The sequence below is a fragment of the Chiloscyllium punctatum genome, chromosome 4 (assembly GCF_047496795.1).
Source record: "Chiloscyllium punctatum isolate Juve2018m chromosome 4, sChiPun1.3, whole genome shotgun sequence".
NCBI lineage: Eukaryota > Metazoa > Chordata > Chondrichthyes > Orectolobiformes > Hemiscylliidae > Chiloscyllium > Chiloscyllium punctatum.
This window is the reverse complement of record NC_092742.1, coordinates 22,328,116-22,347,374: the sequence shown is the minus strand read 5'-3', so window position 1 is coordinate 22,347,374 and position 19,259 is coordinate 22,328,116. Positions and strand designations below refer to the sequence as shown.

Below are 19,259 nucleotides of genomic sequence, written 5' to 3'. Positions count from 1 at the left end.
TTTTGTAAAAAAAACTTTAAAATCTTCCTTTTTAATAAAAATATCTATTAAAAAAGGAGGCCATCTGGTGTGTTCTGTGGTAGAACTGGTCCTCCGATATTTTTTACAAACCCACCAACTCCTACAGCTACCTGGATTATACAGCCGCCCACCCTACCTTCTGCAAAAATGCTATCCCCTATTCCCAATTCCTCCGCCTCCGCTGTAATCTGCTCCCAGGAGGAGCAGCACCTCTTCCCTCAAACTCCACCTCTCCAACTGCAACAAGGACAGAATACCCCTGGTCCTCACCTTCCACCCCACCAACCTCCGCATAAACCGCATCATCCGCCAACATTTCCGTCACCTACAAATGGACCCTATCACCAGGGATATATTTCCCTCCCCACCCCTATCCACTTTCCACAAAGACCGTTCCCTCCGTGGCTATCTGGTCAGGTCCACACCCCCCCCACAACAAGCAACCCTCCCCTCCTGGCACTTTCCCCGGCCACCACAGGAATTGCAAAACCTGTGCCCATAGCTCCCCCCTTACCTCCATCCAATGCCGCAAAGGAGCCTTCCACATCCATCAAAGTTTCACCTGCTCTTCCACAAATGTCATTTATTGTATCCGTTGCTCCCGATGTGGTCTCCTTTGCATTGAAGGGAGTGGATGCCTTCTCTCAGAGTGCTTCAGAGAACATCTCCTGGACACCCGCACCAATCAACCCCACCACCCCGTGGCCAAACATTTCAACTCCCCCTCCCACTCTGCCAAGGTCATGTAGGTCCTGGGCCTCCTCCACCCCACTCCCTCACCACCTGATGCCTGGAGGAAGAACACCTCATCTTCCACCTCGGAACCCTTCAAACCCTGGGCTTCAATGTGAACTTCCCCAGTTTCCTCATTACCCCTCCCCCCACCTTACCCCAGTTGCAAACTTCCAGCTCAGCACCATCCTCATGACCTGTCCCACCTGTCAATCTTCCTTCCCACCTATTTGCTCCACCCTCCTCTCCGACCTATCACCTTTACCCCTTCCTACATCTTCCTACTACACTCCCAGCTACCTTCTCCCCAGCCCCACCCCCTCCTATTTATCTCTCCACCCCCGAGGCTTCCAGCCTCATTCCCGATAAAGGGCTCCTGCCTGAAACGTCGATTTTCCTGCTCCTCGGATGCTGGCTGACCTGCAATGCATTTCCAGCACCACTCTAATCTGGACGCTCATCTCCAGCATCTGCAGTCTTCACTTTCACCTGGCACATTTTTAAGGTGAGAGGAGAGAGATTTCCAAAATACAAAAGAGGCTTTTTTTTTTACACACAGGGTGATTTGCATGTGGAATGAACTTCCTGAAGTAGTGGATGCAGATACAATTACATCATTTAACAGACATTTAGATGGATACATGAATAGGAAAGATTTGGAGGGATCTGGGCTAGTAGGCAGGTGGGGCTAATTCAGTTTGGGATTATGTTTGGCATGCACTTCGGATCAAAGGGTCTGTTTCTGTGCTGTACGACTATGAGTAAATGTGCTGTGAATAAAGGGAATCTTGTAGACCTACTAAATTTGGCTTACCAGAAGACATTTGATAAGGTGCCACATCAAGTGTTATTGCAGAAAATAAAAGTTCACTATGTCAGGGGCAACATATTACCAGGAGTAAAAGGAGCCTGCACAGTCGTAGCAAACACTATTCACAAATCCTCAGATACTGAAGCAATCTGTGTCCAAATGCAGCAATGTCTAGGTGAAAGCCTATTTTGGGCTGACAAGTAGCAACTAATATTTATGCCACATAACTGCCAGACAATAACAATCACCAACAAGAGAGAGCGGTCACTCAGTTACATAACAATCATTGAATCCCAGCACTATTAATATCCTGGGAGGTTAGCTTTGACTAGAAATCAAACTGCACAGGTCAGAGGCTATGAATTTTGTAGCAAATAACTTGCTTTCTGACTCTCCAAATGAAGGGACTGATACACAGGAAGAAATTGGGTCAGTTATTCACTAAGTTTCAGAAGAATGAGGGTAATGTCATTGACTTCTATAAAATGTCAAAAATTATTAGATGGTCTAGAACATTGTTTCTGGATCTCGATGACCGAGGAATCCATAACCGGGATCACAGCCTACTCCTGCTTTTGTTTTCTATGTTTCAAGCCTAAGGTCATGTCATCAAGAAGAATAAGGATAATAAGTATATGGGAACATCACTATCTGCAAATTCCCTCCAAGTCATTCACCATTCAGACTTAGAAATATATCAATGTTTCTTCAGTGTCATGGATTAAATTCCTGGGTATTGTGGATCTACCGATCGAAAATACGCTGCTGTTGTTCAAGCAAGCAGCTCAGCATCACCTTCATAAATGCAACTAGGGATAGGCAAAAAAAAAATACTGGTCCAGTCAATACCCACACCCATATATGGATTTAATAAAACAAGCTAAATGTCTGAAATCCACAGACAAATGGAAAATCTTTCACACCAAGCTTTAGTTTGGATAGAAATCTACAAAGGTAGTCCAAATCTTCAGATATGGATCTTTTAAATAATAGGTCTGAAGTTCAATTAGAAGACCGGGACAGGTACAGCTTGTTCGCTTGCTTACAGCCACTGTTACTTTTTCCAACTACCAACAATGTTGTTACTTACTTTTGACCTTTCCAGATGCATGATACAGAAAACCAAGTCCAGCCGGGTTGCTAGGAAATCATTGACACTGAACTACCATAGTTTCCTGCAGAGAGTTTTATTCCCCACACAGTCATATAGCTTATGGTCTTTTCCACAGATATAAATACATAGTCCCAACTGCAGCAGGGATAGAGCGAGAGAGAGTGTAGAATGGAAGACAACATGAGTATGAGAGGGACAGAGAAAGTGTGGGGGATACAGAAAGATAGAGAGAGAGAGAGAGAGAGAGAGAGAGAGAGAGAGAGCTTTAGGACAGATGGAGCAGGATTTGTGAAGAAAGGTAGGTGGGAGAGATAGTGGAAGAGAAAGGGAATGGGAAGGAGGGAGAGACAGGGAGAAACTGTGGGTGAAAGTGTGAGGGAGAAGAGGATGGAGAGAGGAAATGATTATAGGGAATATACAGAGTGTTGATGTGTGTGAGACTGAGAATGAGAGAAGAGGGAGAAAGTGAAAGTGTGTTGTGAGCTCACTAGACAACAGTCTGGTTTGTATGTGATTCTATTGAAGCTGGCTGCAATATGGATGCTCCTAGTCAATATCACATACAAGAGGTCAATCAACCAAAGCAAGGAGGTGCATTGGTACAATATTGCATTTTATGTCAAACAGCATCGTTTTGATACAAAAAAATTGCATTAAAAGCCATGTACATTTTATGTTATGTTACCCATTAGCTAAACAACAGTTCTCATCAGTCTTTGCACAAGCATTACACACCATACTTAAACTACACCAGTCCCATTGATTCACACAAGTATCGCCATTGTTCAACATCAAGTTACAGTCCAACAGGTTTATTTGGAAGCACTAGCTTTCTGAGCGCTGCTCCTTCATCAGGTAAATATGGAACAGGATCATAAGACAGAATTTGTAGCAGAAGATTACAGTGTCATGCAACTGAAATGATATATTGAATAAACCTAGATTGCAGTTAAGTCTTTCATCTTGTAGAATGGGTTGCAGGTTTTGGTTCATTAATATGTAAATCCCAGAACCTTTTGACTGAAACGAAGTTCTGGGATTTACATGTTAATAAACAAAAACCTGCAAACCATTCTAAAAGATGAAAGACTTAACAGCAATCTAGGTTTGTTCAATGTATCATTTCAGTCTTATGACTCTGTTCCACAGCTACCTGATGAAGGAGCAACACTTCAAAAGCTAGTGCTTCCAAATAAACCTGTTGCACTATAACCTGGTGTTGTGTGAGTTTTATCTTTATCCACCCCAGTCCAACACCAGCTCCTCCACAACATTGCCATTGCTGATCATCTGGATGACGTTCCTTCTCCACAGAGTGTCGCAGCTGTATCGTTTTTTATTGCTGCACTATCCGTTATTCCACTTCACCTATCTGTATGCTGTGGACCTCTGGGACTGACAGTTGTCTGTACTCTATGTGGATGGTAAAATCACCTCTGCCTGGTCAGGACCCTGTAGCTGAGGAACAGCTGACCCAATTAGACTCATAGAGCCATAGAGACGTACAGCATGGAAACATACCCTTCGGTCTAACCAGTCCATGCCGATCAGATATCCCAACCCAATCTAGTCCCACCTGCCAGCGGCCGGTCCTACCCTTCCTATTCATATACCTATCCAAATGCCTTTTAAATGTTGCAATTGTACCAGCCTCCACCACTTCCTCTGGCAGCTCATTCCATAAACGTACCACCCCGTGTGAAAAAGTTGCCCCTTAGGTCTCTTTTATATCTTTCCCCTCTCACCCTAAATCTATGCCCTCTAGTTCTGGACTTCCCGACCCCAGGGAAAAGACTTTGTCTGCTTATCCTATCCATGCCCCTCATAATTTTGTAAACCTCTATGAACTCACCCCTTAGCCTCTGACGCTCCAGCTAAAAAAGACCCAGCCTGTTCAGCCTCTCCCTAGCTCAAATCCTTCAACCCTGGCAACATCCTTGTAAATCTTTTCTGAACCCTTTCAAGTTTCACAACATCTTTCCGATAGGAAGACGACCAGAATTGCACGCAATATTCTAGCAGTGGCCTAACCAATGTTCTGTACAGCCGCAACATGACCTCCCAACTCCCGCACTCAATACTCTGACCAATAAAAGAAAGCATACCAAACGGTTTCTTCACTATCCTATCTAACTGCGACTCCACTTTCAAGGAGCTATGAACCTGCACTCCAAGGTCTCTTTGTTCAGCAACACTCTCTAGGACTTGACTATTAAGTGTATAAGTCCTGCGAAGATTTGCTTTCCCAAAATGCAGCACCTCGCAATTATCTGAATTAAACTCCATCTGCCACTTCTCAGCCCATTGGCCCATCTGGTCAAGATCCTGTTGTAATCTGAGGTAGCCCTCTTCTCTGTCCACTACACCTCCAATTTTGGTGTCATCTGCAAACTTACTAACTGTACCTCTTATGCTCGCATCCAAATGACAGAAAATAGAGGACCCAGCACCGATCCTTGTGGCACTCCACTGGTCACAGGCCTCCGGTCTGAAAAACAACCCTCCACCACCACCCTCTGTCTTCTACCCTTGAGCCAGTTCTGTATCCAAATGGCTGGTTCTCCCTGTATTCCATGAGATCTAACCTTGCTAACGAGTCTCCCATGGGAAACTTGTCGAACGCCTTACTGAAGTCCATATAGATCACATCTACTGCTCTGCCCTCATCAATCCTCTTTGTTACTTCTTCAAAAAAAACTCAATTAAATCTGTGAAACATGATTTTCCACACACAAAGCCATGTTGACTATCCCTAATAAGTCCTTGCCTTTCCAAATACATGTATATCCTGTCCCTCAGGATTCCCTCCAACAACTTGCCCACCACCGATGTAAGGCTCACTGGTCTATAGTTCCCTGATTTGTCCTCACCAACCTTCTTAAACAGTGGCACCACGTTAGCCAACCTCCAGTCTTCCAGCAACTCACCTGTGACTATCGATGATACAAATATCTCAGCAAGAGTCCCAGCAATCACTTCCCTAGCTTCCCATAGAGTTCTAGGGTACACCTGATCAGGTCCTGGGGATTTATCTACCTTTACCCGTTTCAAGACATCCAGCACTTCCTTTTCTGTAATATGGACATTTTGCAAGGTGTCACCATCTATTTCCCTACAATCTAAATCTTCCATATCCTTGTCCACAGTAAATACCGATGCAAAATACTCATTTCGTATCTCCCCCTTTTCTGCGGCTTCATACAAAGGCTGCCTTGTTGATCTTTGAGAGGCCCTATTCTCTCCTTAGTTACCCTTTTTTCCTGAATGTATTTGTAAAAGCCCTTTGGCTTTTCCTTAATTCTATTTGCCAAAGCTATCTCATGTCCCCTTTTTGCCCTCCTGATTTCCCTCTTAAGTATACTCCGATTGCTTTTATACTCTAAGGATTCACTCGATGTATCCTGTCCATACCTTACATATGCTTCCTTCTTTTCCTGAACCAAATCCTCAATTTCTTTCGTCATCCAGCCTTTCCTTTCACCCCAATAGGAATATACTTTCTCTGGATTCTCGTTATCTCATTTCTGAAGGCTTCCCTTTTTCTAGCCATCATTTTAACTGTGAACATCTGCTAACGTCAAAATTGGCCTTTCTCCAATTTAGAACTTCAACTTTTAGATCTGGTCTATCCTTTTCCATCACTACGTGCCATCAATTGTGCACATGTGCCTACAATTGTGACAGTACCTGGTCATTTCCTTCAACTGCATACAACTGAAGTGACAAATGCTCCAAACAGGTTCTGAATTCCCATGCTTTCTGACTGTTTCTACCCTGACTGGTTCTGCAATGCTCAATTATGGTATTGTTTTGCAATCCTATAAAAATAAAATTTAGCTTTCTACTTGATTGCTAACATTTAACGGTTCCTACTTCCAGCTTCAACAGTTTTTTTTTGTTCTTATAAGAGTAGTCCAGCATGATATTAGTATTCATACCAGACTACTTTCTATGCCTTCAGTAGGTATGTTTTGCTAGTCAAAGCTTGCTTTACGTATATCTGCACTGGATATGCTTAATTTCCTTATGATTCTTTGGCAATTTTCACCATTGCCTCAGTAATGCTGTTGATTCGGGATAATGGGAGATGATGTGTGGTGCTGAATTTCCAGCCCTTTATGAAGCAGCTGAATTCTACACTCATAAACTGAGGGCCATTGCTATTTGTCACATTCAGGAATATTGGAACAGCCAAAGTATGCTTTCAGATATACTACAATCTCACCATTGGTCATTCAAAATCCATTGAGCTACTTTTCCAGCTTCAATCAAGATCTGTTTCTGTGTCATCAACTCTCTAGCTGCTTATCTTGGTACACATTGCAAGTACTGCACTGGCTGATAAGGTCATTGATGTTTTAGTTCATATTTGGCCATTACAGCACATCTTTTGCCTTCCTCAGACTTGACTCAATTTCTTGTTGGTTGCTTGGATGAACATTAACATCACTCCTCTCAAATCCTTTGTGTAGAAAGGTGGCATCAGATGCTGAAGATCATGTTAAGAGCGTACTGTCAGGATTACCCAAATAATTGAGAGAAAGGTATTCCATTTGTACTGTTTGCCATTAGAGATGACCCAACTAATCTACTCACTTTACTCTCTGAGTAAATATTCAGACATGAAGTGGGAGGGCCTTTGAAATGAATGAAAGAAAAATTGATAGGAATGAAGTCAGAGATCTCACACTTGGATTATCTATCTGAGGTGAGGGAGAGATTAAATCAGGTAAGTGAGTTTGATGTGCTCAAAATACGTTAAATAATGAGATGTCCTTGAGGAGTGGCATATGTTATGAACAATCTGTCTCAGGAGCAAAGAACCGAGTTGAAAGGTTTGTTGGAGCAGTATGAGGACGTACTTGGTCAGGCCCCATAGTGTTCAAGGTGAATTAGCGGCATGGATTGAGGATTGCCTGTCTGACAGAAGGCAGAGAGTTGGAATAAAAGGTTATTTTTCAGAATGACAGCCGATGACAAGTGGTGTCCACAGGGTTTGGTGTTCACATTATATATTAATGATCTGGATGAAGGGACTGGGGGCATTCTGGTGAAGTTTGCCTATGATACAAAGTTAGATAGACAGGCAGGTAGTACTGAAAAGATGGGGAAGCTGCAAAAATATTTAGACAGTTTAGGAGAGTGGTCCAGGAAATGGCTGATGAAATTCACCGTGAGTAAATGTGAGATCTTGCACTTTGGAAAAAGAATACAGGCATGGACTATTTTCTAAAAGGTGAGAAAATTCATAACGCCAAAGTACAAAGGGACCTGGGAGTGCTAATCTAGAATTCTCTAGGATTAACTTGCAGGTTGAGTCCGTAATTAAGAAAGCGAATGTAATATCGTCATTTATCTCAAGAAGATTGGAATACAAAAGCAGCCAAGTTTCTGAGACTTTATAAAGCTCTAGTTAGGCCCGATTTAGAATACTGCGTCCAATTGTGGGCCCCATACCTCAGGAAGGGCATACTGGCACTGAAGCATCTCCAGCGGAGATTCACACAGATGATCCCTGGATTGGTAGCCCTAACAAATGATGAACAGCTGAGGATCCTGGGATTGTATTCATTTGAGTTTAGAAGATTGAAGGGAGAGCTAGTAAAAACAAGATAATGCATGGCTTAGAAAAGGTGGACACTGGGAAATTGTTTCCGTTAGGTGGGGACTAGGACCTGTGGGCATGGCCTTAGAATTAGAAGAGGTCAATTTAGAACAGAAAAGAGAAGACATTTCTTCAGCCAGAGTGTGGTGGGTTGTGGAATTCATTGCCGTAGAGCACAGTGGAGTCCAAGATATTAAATGTCTTCAAGGCAGAGATTGATAAGTTATTGATCTCGCAAGGATTAAGGGTTACGAGGAAAGTGCGGGTAAGTGGAGTCGAAATGCCCATCAGCCATGATTAAATGGCGGAGTGAACTCGATGGGCCGAACGACCTTACTTCCACTCCTATGCCTTATGCCTTATATGCAGGAATAAAATGGGAAGGACTAATACTATTGTGTAAAAGGTGGAAATAAGGAATGCTGTTCCGATAAAACAACGTCCCTAAAGGCTTAATCCTCTCAAAGCCACACAGATACAGAAGGAAGTGGATGCAATGCTCAAAGAAGATATTATCAAACTGAGTCAGAGTGAATGGAGTTCTCCAATCATGTTAGTTCCCAAACCTGACAGGATTCAGAAATTTTGTGTGAACTATCAGAAGATCAACACTGTTACAAAATCGGACTCCTATCCAATACCAAGATTGGAGAACTATATAAAGAAGGTCAAGTGACTTACATTACTAATTTGGACTTACTGCGCGATTATTGGCAGGTAACTTTATCAGAGAAAGCGAAAGAAGTTTCTGCATTTGTAACCCCAAATGGGCTATACCAATTCAAAGTGATGCCCTTTGGAATGAAGAACACACCAGCCACATTTCAAAGACTACTGAACAGAGCTGTGGACAGAGTAACAAATTGTGTAGTTTATCTGGATGATGTAGTGATCTTTAGCAAGTCATGGAAAGATCACATAGTACAGTTGGCAGAGCTCTTTGATCAATTACAAGAAACAAAACTATTAATAAATTTAAAGCAAACAGAATTTGCGAAGGCAGAGGTGATGCTCTTGGGACATAACATTGGACATGGAAGGTTGACCCAAAGAATGTGAAGGTGAAGGCCATCAAGGAATTTTCACAGCCATCCTTGAAGAAAGAGGTACTTCAATTTTTGAGACTAAGCGGATTCTACCGGAAGTCTGTTCCAAGCTTCATCAGTGTGGTAGCGCCACTGATGGATTTACTAAAGAAGAACACAAAAAATGCTAGCGATATAGGAGTTGGAGCTATGCGGCTATAGAAAGATGATGACGGAATTGAACAACGAATTGGCTACTTTTCAAAGAAACTCAACACACACCAGAGAAAATACTCTACCATCAAAAAAGAATTATTGAGTTTGGTACTGGCCTTACAACATCTTAATGTGATGAACAATGTGTCCAAGACAGTTGTGTACACAGACCACAATCCTCTAACATTCTTGGAAAGATTTAAAGACAAAAATAGAGACTATTTCGTTGGAGTCTTAGGTCATAAATTATTAATTTACAAATTGTACATGTTGAAGGTCATAAAAATATGATAGCAGGTGCATTATCGTGGATTTAAAGGAAAAAGGAAACAAATTTGACTGATTCCAAGGTTACATATTTGTGCAGAAATTAATATGAAAAGTTTAACTTAGATTAATGACTTATTATATTTCATAAAAATGGGATTAAGAATTAGAAAAAAATGAAGCCATCTTTTCATTATGATAGTTCATTTTTTTAAGGGGGGAGGTGTTATGAAGTTGAAGGCATGTACTGTACCTTTGAGAGAGAATGTTGTTCTGAACTGAAAAATTACAAGCACCTGTAAATGAATAAATGGCAGTCTGAGAGAGTACTGGAAAATTGAAAATATGTAACATTTGACTGAAAGGGATACCAGAGTTTTGGTTGCTGTTTTGACAACAAATAGAATTTAACCAATCAGTTTAAATTATGCACCAGGATACTAAGACCCAATTGAGTTTGAATTTATTGCTTTACCAGCATCAAACCAATGAGACCATCTGATGTTGGGGGTGTAAAAGTACAGACATTTTGATAATTGGTCAGTGAGCAACTGCCATAGAGAGAGAGAAAGCTAACTACCATTAAAAACCTTGCTCTCCAAAAAATTACAAAACACTTTCTATCAAAGGTACCTTTTCAAGTGAAACATACTTGCAGTAAAAAGGAGATCTTCATCGAGAACAGTGAAAACAAAAAAGGCGACAGTGACTATGTGGTTTTGAAATTAAGTTGATGTAATTTTAATAAGTATCTTATTGGAACAGGATGTTGTTATAGCATTGGAGGCAGATAGTAAGCATTTAAGAGAAAGGGGGCTTAGAATGGTGAATAGTTGTTGTTTAATGTTTATTTTCACAGTTAAAAAAATGAATTGATGTTATCTTCTTTAAATAGTGGAATTTGGGAATTTTCTGTCACTCATATTTTAACAGATTATGAGGTGAGGTGGGCTGTTTTGAGTGTTTGGTTTAATTTAACAGAGGGGTTCACCTCCGTGTCATAACAATGATAACTGGGAAGACCAATAATGAGCATTTAAGAGAACTTGGCATAGCGCTTAAACATTTCTCCAAGGCAAGGGTACACCTTAGGAGGGAAAAAATGTGTTCCAGCCGTTCCAAGTGACCTACCTGGGCTACAGAGTTAACAAGACCGGGTTACAGCTGTTGGAAGATAAGGTGAAGGTGATCAAAGGTACCCTGGCTCCTACATCTGTACCGGAGCTTAGGTCTTTCCTTGGTTTGGTGAATTATTATGAAAAGTTCATATGTAACCTGGCCTCCATTCTGGCACCCTTGTATCTATTGGAAAAGGGTCAGCCTTGGAAATGGTCTTGGAGCCAAGATGTAAGCTTTAGGGAAGTAAAGAAGCAGCTATCGTCTTCTAAGGTGTTGGCACACTATGATCCCAAGCGAGGTGTGGTGCTGATATGTAACGCCATCTGATACAGTACTGGGGTAGTGCAGGATTATCTGTAGCCTAGCCGATGCCAAACAAAAATGCGCCCAGATAGAGAAGCAAGGTTTGGCTTTGGTGTGAGACAGTTCCACCAATATCCTTATGGATGAAAATTTGAATAGTAATGAACCACAAAATCTCTGTTCATCTACTTAAAGAGGACAGGGTCTTGTCGCCCATAGCTTCAGGCTGAATTCAGCAATGGGCTGCTATTTTGAGTGTGAATAATTACAAGTTGGAACCTTGTCGGGAGGCAAAGAGGCAAAGAGGAATTTGAGTATTTCCTAAAGATGAATGACATTCAGCATCATCCAATGGTCGGGTGGAAAGAACAGTCCAAACTTTAAAGGTAGGTTTAAGTAAAGAGCCTACAGCTTTACTCAAACTGTCCAGGTTTCTATTTGATTGTAGGGCCACCCCTTATGCAACAGCAACACCTCAGCAGCATTGCCAATCAGGAGAAGACACCACACCAAGTTAAACATAATTTTCCTGAACCTGGGGTCAAGGGTGAAACGGCATCAAGAATGCTAATGCTGGACACAAACTTCCTCTCAACGAAAGAGGCAGCTTACTTCAGGGGACAAAGTTTGGTGTTGAAACCAGAGGAATTGACTTGCATGGGGAAGAGGCATGTTGACTCAAGGTCAGGTCCTGTGATGTGCAAGGTTCGGGTAGGAGAGGCAATTCTGAACAAACACGTGGACCCCATGAAAGCTGAAACCTTGCAAATGGAGCAGGAGCAAAACATCCTGGCCTGTCAGCACATTCATGGGTTCTCCCCATCCACCAAGCATTAAAGAAATCTCTGAGGATGTGAAGGATATGGCAGATATCACAGCCTGGACAGCATTACTGCCTGATGAATTTTGGCTGAGATCCTCCGGGCGCAAGAGGTGGGCTACAGTCTGGTACATTCTCCCAGTATCCCAAGCAGAGTCAGATGATGTTGTGGTTCTGTTCGCCGAGCTGGTAATTTGTGTTGCAGACTTTTTGTCCCCTGTCTAGGTGACATCCTCAGTGCTTGGGAGCCTTCTTTGAAGCGCTTCTGTGATGTTTGAAGAGTCAGATGAATCTGACCTGGTGCAAAGGGGCTCCAGACGAAGCTATAGGAAAAAGAATGGAATTACATCCCAGGAGTTAGTTGGTGGGGGGATGTAGTGATTGGAATGAGGTCTGGCATGAAGACATCATAGAATAAGAGCTCCCTGATTGAACCTGGTTAACAATCCAATCAGGGAGTCCTAGCTGACATATATAAACAGGACTTCTCACTGGCCACTCGGGTGTTTTCCTTTCTTCCTGGTGGTGGAAACTGAATAAAGATTCGTACACCTTGTGTCTCTCACTGTGTATCACACCTGCACACACACAACATGGGTGCTGGGGAAAAAATAAGCACTACCACAGTTAGGCGGTAGTGTGGGGGGGAAAAAAAACGGAGAGTCAGAGGTTCAGAAAAAAAAACAGGAGGGTCAGAAGTTCTGTTCACTCTGAGACCTGGCTCTTGAGGGAACTGGATCAGTGTGTAAAAAAAAATAAACAGGACTTCACTGCTTGTCACTGGCCACTCGGGTGTTTCCTTCTTCCTGGTGGAGGAAATTTGAATAAAGATTCGTGCACCTTGTGTCTTTCACTGTGTCTCACATCTGCACACACACAACATGGGTGCTGGGGGAAAAATATAAGCACTACCACGGTTAGACGGTAGTGTGGGGGTTAAAAAAAAAGGACTTGGGCTGTCCTAGAGGTGGTCGAAAGGTATGTCAGGGAGGACCGAGAACTGGAAGGGGCATGGGGTGGACTGAGAGCTAGAAGGCGTGTAGGGGCGGGCTGCCTTAGAGTGGTCAGAAGGTGGGAGGGACGGGGGCTTGCTGGGTCTATATTGTATGCACCATTTACGTAACTGGATTGTCTTGTGTACAAATGTCACTGTCACTGTCTTTTATATGAATCTGGGATTTGTGGTTTGTCCTCAATTACCTGTAAACTGGTTGAACAGTAGGGTTTGGGGCCTAGCTTTGCTGCTACTCTCCCTTGTAAAATTGCTGTTGTATACAGCTGTAAATGTTAACTGTTTTTTGTAAATTGTTTAATAAAATATTATAAACAGATATATAAAAAAAAAGGACTTCACTGCTTGTCACTGGCCACTCGGGTGTTTCCTTCTTCCTGGTGGTGGAAATTTGAATAAAGATTCATGCACCTTATGTCTTTCACTGTGTCTCACACCTGCACACATAACATGGGTGCTGGTAGAAAAATATAAGGACTACCGCGGTTAGGTGGTAATGTGGGGGTTTAAATAAAAACAAGACTCGGGCTGTCCTAGAGGTGGTCGAAAGGTGTGTCAGGGCAGACCGAGAACTGGAAAGGGCATGGGGTGGACCGAGAGCCAGAAAATGCATAGGATCAGGCTGCCTTAGAGTGGTCGGAAAGTGGAAGGGACAGGGGCTTGCTGGATCTTTATTGTATGCACTTTTTTTTATGTAACTGGATTATCTTTTATGTACAAATGTCATTGTTGCTGTCTCGTCATACGTGAAACTGGGATTTGAGGTTTGTCCTCATCTCTCTGTAAACTGGTTGAATGGTAGGGTTTGGGGCCTGCCTTTGCTGCTCCTCTCCCTTGTAAAATTACTGTTGTATACAGGTGTAAATGTTAACTGTTTTTTGTAAATTGTTTTGTAATTGTTTAATAAAAAAAAGGAGATTCAAAAAAAAATAAACAAACAGGACTCGGGCTATCCTAGAGGTGGTCGAAAGGTATGTCAGGGCAGACTGAGAACTGGAAGGGGCATGGGGTGGACCGAGAGCCAGAAGGTGTGTAGGGGCGGGCTGCCTTAGAGTGGTCGGAAGGTGGGAGGGACGGGGGCTTGCTGGGTCTGTATTGTATGCACTGTTTTTGTGTAACTGGATTGGCTTTTTATGTACAAATGTCATTGTTGATGTCTTTTCATGTTTGAAAATGAGATGAGGTTTGTCCTCATTTCCCGTAAACCGGTTGAACGGTAGGGTTTAGGCCTAGCTTTGCTGCTCCTCTCCCTTGTAAAATTGCTGTTGCATACAGCTGTAAATGTTAACTGTTTTTTGTAAACTGTGTTTTGTAATTGCTTAATAAAATTTAAAAAGACAAACAGGAGGCTGTCCTACAGGTGGTCGAACAGTGTGTCAGGGCGGACCAAGAACTGGAAAGTGCTTAGGGGCGGGAAGGACAGGGGCTTGCTGGGTCTGTACTGTATGCACTTTTTTTATGTAACTGGATTGTCTTTTATGTACAAATGTCATGGTTGCTGTCTTGTATTGTTTGAAACTGGGATTTGAGGTTTGTCCTCATTTCCCTGTAAACTGGTTGAATGGTAGGGTTTGGAGCCTGGCTTTGCTGCTCCTTTTCCTTGTAAAATTGCTATTTCTTTGTATACAGCTGTAAATGTTAATTTTTTTTGTAAACTGTTTTACAATTGTTTAATATAAATGAAAAAAAAAGGACTGTCACACCTGCACACACACATGGGTGCTGGGGAAAAAATAAGCAGTTAGGTGGTAGTGTGGGGGTAAAGGAAAAAAAAGGAAAAAAAGAAAAAAGAATAGAAGTGTCAGAGAAAAAATGTAAAAAAAATAAACAGGGCTGTTGGGGCAGCATGGTGGCTCAGTGGTTAGCACTGCTGCCTCACAGCACCAGGAACTCAGGTTTATTTCCCACCTCAGGGGACTGTCTGTGTGGAGTGTGCACATTCTCCCTGAGTCTGCGTGGGTTTCCTCTGGGTGCTCCAGTTTCTTCCCACATTCCAAAGATGTGCTGGTCAGGTGAATTGGTCATGCTAAATTGCCCATAGTGTTAGGTGCATTAGTCAGTGGTAAATACAGGGCAGGAGAATGGGTCTGGGTGGGTTACTCTTCAGAGGGTCAGTGTGGACTTGTTGGGCCAAAGGGCCTGTTTCCACGCTGTAGGCAATCTAATCTAATCACTAATGTGAGCTATGAGTAACATTGGTTGGAGTGTGAGATGACACAAAAGCACAAAACAGGATTGTCAGGGGTTCTGTTTATTCTAGGAGCAAGCTCTCAGCTAGCTGTGTCAGCGTAATGTACAAAACATGTGTTAATAAAAGGTGACTTAGTGACTAGATACTGGTCTTCATGGAGTTATTTCAATAAGAACATAAGATTTGGAGGAGTAGACAGGTCAGCTCCTTAATGCTCCACCATTTAACATGATGATGTGTGACCTCATCTCATCCTCAACTCCACTTTTCTGTGTGCTCCCCATGATTCAGGAAACCCCTCCAATGAATTCAGAGCACTGGTACCATTGAACTGCTTCCCCAGTAGTTTTTTTCTGCCATCCATTTCAGCAATTTTTTTTGTCTGTATGTATAGAGGGTTTTTTAAGAGGTTAGATTTTTAACTTTGTTGACAACTTATAATTGTTTACTTGAGGTTAACATCTATTTATTTGTAATGAATAATAGGTCTCATTAAATACAGAAAACTAGTCAATGTTTTCTGTTAAACTGACAGATTAAATTTGAATTTTGTGTAGTTTGATAAAAATTTTTAACTTGTCACTACCCTGAGAATAGCAGAGCTTGATTTCTAGGGTGCTATTCCAGTGAGGTGTACTTACAACAGGCAACACGAAATAGTATTCAGCCTACATCACAGTGAACAGCTGCAAGTTGGTTGCACATGGCCATCAAAATGCTAATTTCCAATGGTTATCAAATTTAACCCCCAGGGTGCACTGAACATCTTTAGAAAATTCTTTTAATTCTGTATTTATTACACTCCTTTCAAGTAAAGTTAATCATATCACAATGTACTCTACCAAGTTTCTTCAATACATTGTATTCTATTTAGTTTCAAACTCATGCTGGTAAATGAAAACCTCAAAAAATACTAGTTAATTAGGTGGATTTTAAACCTACTGATTGGTTTAAACAAGATGATGTTAATTACATTTGATCCAACTTATTGACAAGTCTTGACCCATGTTAATTAGCAGTTACTATTAATTCTGATGAATTGGCCAAAGCCGAAGACATTTTCTCTGCTTTCTCCCCACAGATGCTGCCAGATTGTTGAATTTCTTGAGTAATTACTGTTTTTCCCCTAATTCCCTTATTATTCAACAGTACTATGTCGATCCCAACACTATAAAGTATCTTGCAACATAAATTAAGAATTTATATAAACTAGCAGTTGTTTTTAAAATTGAGTACATTATTTGATTCAGCCTTTCATTTTTGTTCATTTTAGCACCTCACAATGAACTTTAAACATTATAGCTTGTGAAATCAATCAGCAGCGAGAACAGCTGCACAAGTCCCCAGTTTGCACTGCACCCACCAACAAACGCATAGGTTTTCCTACAGCAACACCTTGCTGTGACCCAGCAGCCAATGTTTCTTCTGCTTACACAAATGGTGCCACCATTCACTCTCCAAAACTCTCTGCCAATATTCCACGCCTCCACATTTCACCTATCAGAAGGTGGCCTATTCCCGTTCCAACCGAAGACCTGCCTCCAGCTTCCCTTATAGTATGAGTATGCGAAACAGGTGTAAAGTTCTGTCAGGCATATCCATCTAAAAAGGTAGATTTCGAAAGTTGAAGCCTGTAATTTCAGTCTCTGGGTTCCACATCACCAACACGTGTGGAAAATCAGCCTTTAATGTTGTGGTGTCAGAAATTTTTAAATATCTGTACATATTTATGAAATGCATTTTTTTTCACTTACACAAGATCACAAGTGAGTAAACATAACTGTTTCTGCTCACTGAGAAATGAACATCATGCAAATAGTGACGATACTGTCACATTTTGGGGCAACAAGCAAGAGCTGATTTTAAAATTTTCAATTAGCCGGCTTCGTACATCACACGGCAATGGGGTGCTGCGCGAGGGACACAAAATATTCGTGCTAAGGAACAGGACAGACCATTGGGGTGAAATATCAGAGGAGCTGTTTAAAAAGAAAACTTATGGGCGAATCAAAAAGATAGCAATAAAAAAAAATGCAAGCAGACCGAACATTTAAAGCAGTAGGAGAACAGTTTGCAGCAGCTGGGCTGGTGGTTCGAGTTGCAAAGGAGGTGACACTATCTTTTAGCCTTATTATTGGCCGGAAGTCGAAGAGAATTTAACAATCTGTTTTAATGGTCACTTCTCTCTTATATATCCTTGATTTTCCCCCACTGGAGAGACTCGAGCATTTTTTTTTCTCCTACCTCTGTCTCTTGGGGACGAGCCTGACCGTTGGTAAGCCCTGACAACCGTTTAAAATGTAGCGCGAGCATGACGCAGCTGACGCCGTTTCCACCCTTCTCCGCTCTCGAGGACCTCAAACAAAAATGGCCGCCCTTCTACTGGTCAACTGTCGTGATCAGCATAGGAACCTCCATCACCTGGAAACAAGTTTCACGATTTCAGACCGATGACAACCCCCCCCCCCCCCCCGTTATTTACTGGTAATTACGCGGAAGCTGAAGTTGGGGGAGGGATGAGGTGAGTGGATGGATGAAGATAGAGCCGACAGAGAGCCAGCGATAGAGATAATAAAGGTGTAGGTACTGAGTACAGCTAACTCGTTGCCTCTCCTAGCTCTTCACCATGACGTATCCAGCTTCTGTTATGACATGCTCTCCATGATCTTGTTTCCCTACCCCTTTTCATCTCTCTCTCTGGATTTAGTTTCCACTTATCCCCTCACCTCCATCAACTTTGGCTTCAGTGTAAATGCCTCATTCTCTTATGTTGAAGAGTCACCAGACTTGAAAGGTTAACTCTGCGTTCTTCTTAAAGGTGTTGCCAGATTAGCTGGATTTCTCTAACAATTTCTGTTTTTGTTTGAGATCTCCAGCATCTACAATCTTGGTTTTATTTGACTGGTTTGACAATGTTCTATATATTTGACCTAAGGTCCTTGCTTCAAAACCAATGTCATAGAGATATATGGCATCAAAACAGACCCTTTGATCCAACTTATCCATACCAACCAGGTATTTTAAATTAATCTAGACCCATTTGCCAGCATTTGGCCCATATCCCTCTAACCCCTAGGTAAAAACAAGGGCTGCAGATGCTGGAAACCACATTCTAGATTAGAGTGGTACTGGAAAAGCACAGCAGTTCAGGAAGCATCCGAGGATCAGGAAAATCGACGTCTCGGCCAAAAGCCCTTCCTATTCATCAAGATGCATTTTAAATACTGTAATTGTACCAATCTCCACCACTTCCTCTGGCACCTCATTCCATCTGTGTAAAAAAATTTGCCCCTTAGGTCAATTTTAAATCTTTCCTCTCTCACCTTAAATCTGTGCCCTCTAGTTTTGGACGACCCTACCCTGGAAAAAGACCTTGGCTGTTCACCTCCATGCCCCTCATGATTTTATAAACTTCTATAAGGTCACCCCTCAGCTTCTGATGCTCCAGGGAAAATATCCAGAGCTTATTCAGCCTCTTCCTATAGCTTAAACCAACCCTGGGAACATCTCTGTAAATCTTTTCTGACCCTTTCAAGTTTCACTACATCTTTCCTAAAACTGGGAGTCGAGAACTTAAAGCAGTGTTCCCAAAGTGGCCGAACCAAATTCCTGTACAACTGCAACATGACATCCCAACTCCTATACTCTATGCACTAACCAATAAAGGCAAGCATACAAAACACCTTCTTCACTATCCTGTTTGCTTGTGACTCCACTTTCAATGAACTATGAACCTGTACTCCAACGACTCTTTGTTCAGCAACACTCCCAGGATCTTACCATTAAGTGTATATGTCCTACCTGATTTGCCTTGTCAAAATTTGCACCTCACTCTTATCTAAATTAAATTCCATCTGTCACTCCTTGGGCCATCAGATCAAGGGTCCTGTTGTACTCTGAGATAATCTTTTTGGCTGTCCACTATACTACCAATTTTGATGTCATCTTACTACTCACCACACTTCCTGTGTTCATATCCAAGTCATTTATATAAATGACAAAAATCAGTGGACTCAACACCAA

General features: G+C 42.0%; 1 long non-coding RNA gene across 1 annotated transcript in view; it reads right to left on the bottom strand.

Annotated features, from left to right (window-relative positions):
• Positions 1-17,723, bottom strand: part of LOC140475923 (uncharacterized) — a 30,382-nt gene extending 12,659 nt beyond the window's left edge. Inside the window, exon 1 of the long non-coding RNA XR_011960356.1 lies at positions 17,481-17,723. This is a non-coding gene — a long non-coding RNA (uncharacterized lncRNA). The remainder of the gene's footprint in view (positions 1-17,480) is intronic.
• Positions 17,724-19,259: the final 1,536 nt, after the last annotated feature.